Source organism: Lactuca sativa, chromosome 2, assembly GCF_002870075.4.
Source record: "Lactuca sativa cultivar Salinas chromosome 2, Lsat_Salinas_v11, whole genome shotgun sequence".
Classification (NCBI taxonomy): domain Eukaryota; kingdom Viridiplantae; phylum Streptophyta; class Magnoliopsida; order Asterales; family Asteraceae; genus Lactuca; species Lactuca sativa.
This window is the reverse complement of record NC_056624.2, coordinates 168606177-168614634: the sequence shown is the minus strand read 5'-3', so window position 1 is coordinate 168614634 and position 8458 is coordinate 168606177. Positions and strand designations below refer to the sequence as shown.

General features: G+C 40.4%; 1 non-coding gene across 1 annotated transcript; it reads left to right on the top strand.

Annotated features, from left to right (window-relative positions):
* Positions 1-6103: 6103 nt before the first annotated feature.
* Positions 6104-6210, top strand: LOC111902985 (small nucleolar RNA R71). Its single transcript, XR_002854017.2, has one exon. It is a non-coding gene; the product is annotated as a small nucleolar RNA R71 (small nucleolar RNA).
* The last annotated feature ends 2248 nt before the right edge of the window (positions 6211-8458 follow it).

Below are 8458 nucleotides of genomic sequence, written 5' to 3'. Positions count from 1 at the left end.
TCTCCAAAAAGGCTTCAAAATCTTCAGTCATCATCATGCTCTGGTCATAAATTCCTAACCTCCAAGAGAACTCAGCAATGTTGCATTGTCGCAGCTCCCCGCCCAAAGAAAAAGAGATTGTGTTGTGGTTGTAATACTCACTACCACCTCGGAATGAGATGGTAGCGAAAAATTCCCAACACAACTCGACATACACGGGTTCTTGAATCTTGAATAATTGTAACCACCCATCACATGTGATGGTGGTATACCCCAGACTGCATTCCTTCACCAAGTAAGGTGTAAGCTCCTCCTCCAATCCCACATTGCCCAACCACCCCCAGTCAACTGCGTTTGGTAAATGGATTTCTTTTTGTTTGATCGACTCCAATCTGTTCCTGGCCCTTGTTTGTGATGACTTAGAAGTGATTTGTTGAAAAGAAAGCCATGAGATATCAATTTGGCTCCCCCACGAGAAGACTGCCCCCTTCTGGCCATGATTCCTGCATACAAACATCAAAAAACACACAAACAAACAATACCCGGTAATTAAAAACAAAGAAATCGGGTCTGATTAGTCATCTACTCACCGAGTACACGAACTACTCGGCGAGTAGGATGAACATCGGGACTGTTCGGTGCCGGTCCTGTATAAACTGTCCAAGAATCCAAATTTTTCACAGGGGTTTGTTGTAATGACCTATCTAACCATAAATCATAAAGAAATTCATCCTAACATTACCTAATTTATGGCTAATTTGAAACCCTAGAATTTGAGGAAACCTTAAATTCGAAATCAAGCAAATTCGGGGCAAATCTATGTTAAAGATCGAACCTTTCATGCGTTTATAGTGTAAAGATGTTACCTTTTTTCTTGAATGAGGAAGATTCGGTGGAGAATTGAAGAAAATCGGACGAAATCGCTACTGCTTAAGAATTCGTTGTGCATGGCGAGTGTGGGAGTTAAATGGGTGAAAACCCTCTTTTTTACAGACTTATATTTCATCTGTGTAAATCGGCTACTCGCCGAGTAGGAAGGTCCTACTCGCCGAGTATAAATGCAGTTACACGTTTTTTCGAGTTACTCGGGCAGGTACTCGCCGAGTATATGTGCCTACTCGGCGAGTAAACCTTGAAGTTTGAAAAAATTGTGACAATTTTGAAAAGTTTATGTATTTTTTTAAGCCATCCACCCCACACTCTAGACATTGCTTGTCCTCAAGCAGTTATATTTTCAAAAATAGATGAAGAAAAGAAAAAAATAATGAAAATAAAGGAAAGGAAAGAAAATGAAAACTTGAAACTCGGGTTGCCTCCCGAGAAGCGCTTCTTTTTAGGGAATCATTAGCTGGACTCCTCCCCTTCTACGTGGTTGCAATCCCTTCCAGCAGCAGCAACTCTTCCATTCCTTCATTCCGGGGGACTCCTTCTTCATACTTTTTAACCCTATGACCATTGACCTTGAAAGGTGTGCCATCTCTTGATAATAGCTCTATAGCACCATGTGGAAACACCGTCTTCACTAGAAAAGGACCATCCCATCTTGACTTGAGTTTTCCCGAGAAAAGCTTTAGTCGTGAGTTGAAGAGCAACACTTTTTGGCCTTCATGAATTTCTTTATCTTTAATCCTTTGTCATGCCACATCTTGGTTTTCTCTTTATAAATCCATGAACTAGAGCATTCATTTGCATTAACCGGTTGTTCTTTAGTTCCTCCATGTTGAAGTTACACCTCTTCAAAGCCCAAAACGCCTTGTGTTTTAGCTCCACCGGTAAATGGCATTGCTTTCCATAAACTAACCTATATGGTGTAGTACCAATAGGTGTTTTGAAAGCTGTACGAAAAGCCCAAAGTGCATCATCTAGCTTATCCGACCATTCCTTGCGGTTGCTCCCCACCGATTTCTCCAAAATTCGCTTTAAGGCTCGATTTGTCACTTCGGTTTGTCCACTAGTTTGTGGATGGTATGATGTGGAAAACTTATGGGTTACCCCATATTTCTTTAACACCTTTTCCAATTGGTCATTGGCAAAATGTGTGCCTCGGTCACTTATAAGGGCTTTCGGGACTCCAAATCGTGAAAATAATTTCTTTAAAAACCGCACCACCACCCGACCGTCATTTGTTGGTAATGCTTGTGCCTCCGCCCATTTGGATACATAATCCACCGCCACTAGTATGTATTTGTTTCCTTTATACATGGGAAATGGTCCCATGAAGTCAATTCCCCACACATCAAACACCTCGCACACTTGGATACTATGTTGTGGCATTTCATTTCGGGATGAAATGTTTCCCACTCTTTGACAAGCATCACATTCTTTGACAAATTGGGTTGCATCTTTAAAAATTGTGGGCCAATAAAACCCAATGTCAAAGATCTTGTTTTCCGTGTAGTGTGCTCCATGATGTCCACCCGTGGGCTCGCTATGACAATGCTCTAATATTTTCCGGCTTTCCTTCCCGAATACGCATCTTCGTATGATCCCATCCGCACAACTCCGGAAGAGGTATGGCTCGTCCCAAAAGTAATATTTTAATTCGAAAAAGAATTTCTTCTTCTGTTGACTGCTAAAATCTTTCGAGATGTATTTTGTAGCTAAATAATTAGCTATGTCTGCGAACCATGGCTCTTCTCCCACGGTCACCATAATATACTCGTCCGGGAAATCGTCTCCATCTTTATCTTCTTGCAATTGCGGGTTCTCCAGTCTTGACAAGTGGTCAGCTGCTACATTCTCCATTCCTTTATTGTCTCGTATCTCTATGTCGAACTCTTGAAGAAGTAGCACCCATCGTATCAGTCTTGGCTTGGCATCCTGTTTTGCAAACAAATACTTGATAGCCGAGTGGTCAGTAAAAACAGTAGTTTTAGATAAAACCAAGTAAGGGCGGAATTTGTCAAAAGCATAAACCACATCTAATAATTCTTTTTTAGTGGTGGTGTAATTTTCTTGGGCTGGGTTTAGAGTCTTGCTAGCATAATATATGGGTTGAAAGTGCTTATCAACCCATTGACCAAGGACAGCTCCTAATGCATAGTCATTAGCATCACACATAATCTCAAAGGGTAAGTTCCAATTTGGCGCAATAATGATCGGGGCATTAGTTAATTTTTCCTTTAAAAATTCAAATGCCTCTAAACACTCTTTAGTAAAATTAAATGGTGCATCTTTTAGTAGTAATTGTGTTAGAGGTCTAGTTATTTTGGAAAAATCTTTTATGAAACGTCGATAAAAACCTGCGTGTCCTAGAAATCTCCTAATGCCCTTTACATTAGTTGGTGGGGGTAATTTGGCAATGGTGTCAATCTTTGCCCAATCCACTTCAATTTCCTTTTTGGAAACTTTGTGACCCAAAACTATACCCTCCTTTACCATAAAGTGACATTTCTCCCAATTGAGGACCAAGTCGGTTTTTTCACACCTAGCAAGCATTAAGTCAAGATTTGTGAGACAATCATGGAAAGAAGATCCAAAAACGGAAAAGTCGTCCATAAAAACTTCCATGAATTTTTCCACCATATCGTGGAATATGGCTGTCATACACCTTTGAAAAGTCGCGGGTGCATTGCATAACCCAAAGGGCATGCGTCTATAAGCAAAAGTCCCACTTGGGCAAGTGAATGTGGTCTTTTCTTGGTCCATTGGGTCTATGGGTATTTGAAAATAACCCGAAAATCCATCTAGAAACAATAGTAGCTATGGCCCGATAGTCTTTCTAACATTTGATCAATAAAAGGTAAGGGAAAATGGTCTTTACGAGTGGCATCGTTTAGCTTTCGATAATCGATGCACACTCTCCAACCAGTTACCGTTCGTGTCGGAATTAGTTAGTTCTTTTCGTTGGTTATGATCGTCATCCCTCCTTTCTTGGGCACCACTTGGACCAGACTCACCCATGGACTGTCGGAAATGGAATAGATAATTCCCGCATCTAAGAGTTTGACCACTTCCTTCCTGACTACTTCTTGCATGTTCGGGTTTAACCTTCTTTGTTGTTGTACAACTGGCTTTGCTCCTTCTTCCAGATTGATCTTGTAGGAGCAATAAGATGGGCTGATTCCCTTGATGTCGGTGATGCTCCATGCTATGGCCCGCTTCCGCTTCTTCAACACTTGCACTAGCTCTTCCTTTTCAGAATTGGACAGGTCAGCAGCTATGATTACAGGTTTTTGGTTGCCATCTTCAAGGAAAGCATACTCCAAATGTTCTGGTAAAGTTTTGAGCTCCGTTTTTTGGTTCTGACTGTTGGACTCGCCGAGTGTAGGTAGGGTACTCGGCGAGTTTGTGGTTGTATTCACGATTTCTGTCTTTTCTTCAAAGGAACTCGGCGAGTAGAACTGTCAGTTTGTTTTACCAATTCTTCATAATCTGCTTCTTCTAGCAGTCTTTCAATTTCCATCAAGTCTTTTTCTGGATCAAATTCTTCATCATCAGTTGTGAACTTGTTGGAATCTTCAGTTATGCCTTCCTCCAATAATTCGTCAAGCATATCGATTGAGAATGTCGTGTCGTCACTGTTCCTTGAGTACTTCATAGCTTGGTCTACCCCAAATGTGACTGAATCTTCTCCTACCCGCAAGGTGAGCTTTGAGTCCCTCATGTCTACTATAGCACTTGCCGTGTTGAGGAAGGGCCTTCCAAGGATGATTGGCACTTGTGGATCCGCCTCCATGTCTAGAATGATAAAATCAGCGGGAAAGATGAATTTGTCCACCTTGACTAATATGTCTTCGTATATGCCTCTTGGGAAGGTGACTGTCTTGTTTGCCAAGTGTATTGCCATGCGAATTGGCCTTGGTTCCGGGAGATCCAGCTTCTTAAAGAATGAATATGGCATTAGTTCACACTTGCTCCCGAATCGGATAAGGCATGAATGGTGGCCAAGTTGCCAAATTGGCAAGGTAAAGTCAAACTCCCCGGATCACCTTTCTTCTTTGGTAGCTTATTTAGCATAGCAGCTGAGCAGTTTTCATTGAGTACTACCTTCTTCACTTCTTCCATCTTCCTTCTATTAGTGAGAAGTTCCTTAAGGAACTTTGCATACCTGGGCATTTGCATGACGGCTTCAATGAAGGGTATGTTTATTTGAAGAGTCTTGATATGATCTAGAAACTTTTGATACTCCTTTTCCTGCTTCTCCTTCTTAGCTCGAGCTGGGTATGGCATGGGAGGCTGGTAAAGTTTTTCAGGAATCTGTTCGGTGGGATTTTGTGATGTACTTGCCGAGTCCATACGTGGTACTCGACGAGTAGGGCTGTCAGATTGTATATCTTGGTTTTCTGCTTGCTTTTCTGCCTCCTCCTTCTGTGATTTCTTGGATGACTCAGTCTGAATAGGTGCCAGGGGAGTGATTATCTTCCCACTTCTTGTTGTGACTATGTTTATGTGCGCGCCTCGTGGGTTATTTTCAGTTTTGCTAGGAAGTTCGCCCGGTGACCTTTGGTTGATTTGTTGAGCAAGTTGCCCAAGCTGCGTTTCTATATTGTGGATAGATGCTTGCTGGTTCCTAAGCATGGTCCTTGTTTCTTGAATTGCAGCATCATGGTCACTATGTCTTTTTTCTGAAGCAGCTACAAATTTGGTGAGCATTTCTTCCAAACTTGGCTTCCTTTCTTGCACCGGCTCCTCCTTTTGGTAGAACCCTCTCCCTTTTTGCCTAAACCTTTCCTCCTTGGCTTTCTTGTACTCTTCATAAGGGAGCCATTCTTTCTTTTGTTTGCGCCAGTCTTCATCATATCGGTCTCCACTTGAGTAGCACACTTGCACCTTCTTGTTGCCATTCTCATATAAATCACAGTCTCTAGTGAAGTGAGGCCCATTGCAGTTTTCACAACCCACCCGAATAGCATGGATCGTTTAATCCATTTTATCCATCCTCCTATCCATGGTTTTTAGCATAGCCATGACCGCGGATAAGTCTTCAGTAGCTGCATAAGCGGCTCCCCTAGTGACATCATGCCTAGGGTTGTGGTATTCTCTAGAGTGTTTAGAGAATTCTTCAATCAATTCTTTGATCACTAGGGGAGGCTTCTTTGTGAGCGGGCCTTGCGAGTCTAGTAACTGCCTGGTTGTGACGTTGACTCCATCATAGAAGATGGAGACTTCTTGATGGCTGTTTAGATCATGGTGTGGGCAGTTTCTTAGTAAGCTCTTGTACCTCTCCCATGCTTCATATAGCGACTCTCTAGCTTGTTGCTCAAAGTTAGCAATGGCCTTCTTCAACTTAGCTATCTTGGAAGGTGGGCAAAAGTGATCAATGAATTCTTCTTTCATCTTGGCCCAAGTGGTGACTGATCCGGGGGGAAGTGACTTGAGCCAGTCTTTTGCAGCTCCTTTGAATGTCACCGGAAGCATATGAAGTAGCTGAGTCTCGCGGGGCACATTTGGAACATTGAAGTAATCAGCTACATCATTGACTTCGTCTAAATGCTTGTAGGCATCTTCATGGTATTTTCCATAAAAAGGTATTTCTTTAAGTAAAGCTAGGATATGACCCTTTAGCTCGAAAGTAGCAGTCGCGGGAATTGCGGGTTGCACAAGTCCCGGGCCAGTGTCATCGCGCATCCTCTTCTTCCATTCTCCCATGGGGATTTCATCAATGTTAGCCATTGTGATAGCTAACTCTTCCTCGGAATCGGTTTCGTGCTTGTATGTAGGCTCCTCTTCTTCCTCGGTGTCGTACTCAATATCTTCCTTAGCCGGTTCATCGATTACTAAAGAAGCGTTAGATGCTCCTGATTTGCTGCTCTTCTTTTTCCCAAAAACAGTCTTCAAATTGGACAAAGGTGACTTCTTTGGTGTACTCGAACTCTCCACGTCCTTTCCTTTGTTTCTTTTCAATGCGGTTTCGGGATCTTCAAACGGGGGTACCAGCGGGGTGTTTGATCCTCTGGTCATGAAAGTCATGAAATAAACAAGATAAAAACGTAAAAAAAACAAAAAAATGTACTAAAAAAATTGAAAATTAAACTGCTAAATACGCTTGTACTCGCCGAGTAGGTGCGACTGCACTCGGCGAGTATAAGTGTAATTTTGAAAAAATTAAAAACTTAATATTAACACTAAAACAGATGCTAAAACCTAATTAGTAACTACTAAATTGTAATAAATTAACTCTATGCAAGTAAACTCACACAAAGGATCAAAAAAATTAGGAATTAGATTAATTATTTAGAACCGTTCCCCGGCAACGGCGCGTAAAAAACTTGATGTGTGTTAGATGCACTTGTTTTATCCTTACTTTTTATTAATAAATTTAGCACACAAAGGCAGTGAACCTGTCTTTTAGTGGTATAGTTTAGTAAGTAAGGTATCGAACTCAAGGAACGGAAAATTAAACTAATAACTAATTTTAACTAAAACAATTAATGAAAGTAAAAGGTTTTTCTTCTAGTTTTGCAAGACTAGAAACTTAAGCACACATAAACACTTAATTAACTAAATAACTAAAGCAGACAACTAATTCACCAAATTTGATAAAGATGTTTCTATTTAGGTTCAACCAATTCACTCCTATGGTTATTTTGTATTTATGATAGATTAGTTGTTATTGGCTACCAATTATAGTGGTTAGGTTCATGTTCATTACTCCTAACCCTTAGACAATCAATTAATATAAGCAGTGATCAAGTGTTTAAACTAATTAATTCCCTAGATTAGCAATTTGGAATAAATAATATTTGTAGTGGTTAATCAATTTAGTGGTTTAATTAACCTCTTGTTTGATGGTTTCTCAAACAAGCTCACACATTAATCTAACTATTGTCTTATTAATCTTAGTTTCATAATCATTATTCCTAAGCATAAGATTTAGTGTTCACATAGACATATGAGGTTAACAATTAAGAGATGTTCATGCAGCTTAATTGTCTTCCAGTTAACAGAAAATAATTGTGATTAATGCATAAGGTTCTTTAACAAACTTAATTTAATAGATCACCAATAAACAATTAATCAAAAGCTAAGAATTAAACCATAGGAGTTCCTTGGTATTCCCCAAACAGAAACAAAAACGTATTTAGCTCATAGTTGCAGTAAAAACAAACATAAAAACAAGTTTAACTAGATTAGACATACTCAAATCCTAAAGCTAAGTGGAATGATTAACCTAGTTGCTTCAATTCTTCAAAACGTTGAAGATTAGAATTCCTCAGCGTCTTCCAGGGTTCTCAATCGCAGAAGGATCTTCAAAAATTGCCAGAAAAGTAGTCCCATCGGATAAAGGCTTGGGTTTTATAGATATCTCAAAACAGGGTGTACTCGGCGAGTAGCAGACCCAACTCGCCGAGTAGACTCGTTGTTATCCGTCTTAAATCAGGAGTCGTGGCTATCTTCTGTAATATTCAGCTGGACTCGCCGAGTAGATGAGCTTTTGTCCCTCAATCTTCACTCTTTGGTCTTCAATTGCTTTCCCTTGTTCCCTTTCACTTCCAAGCATGTCTTTTACACTGAAAACAAAATTTAAACAATATTA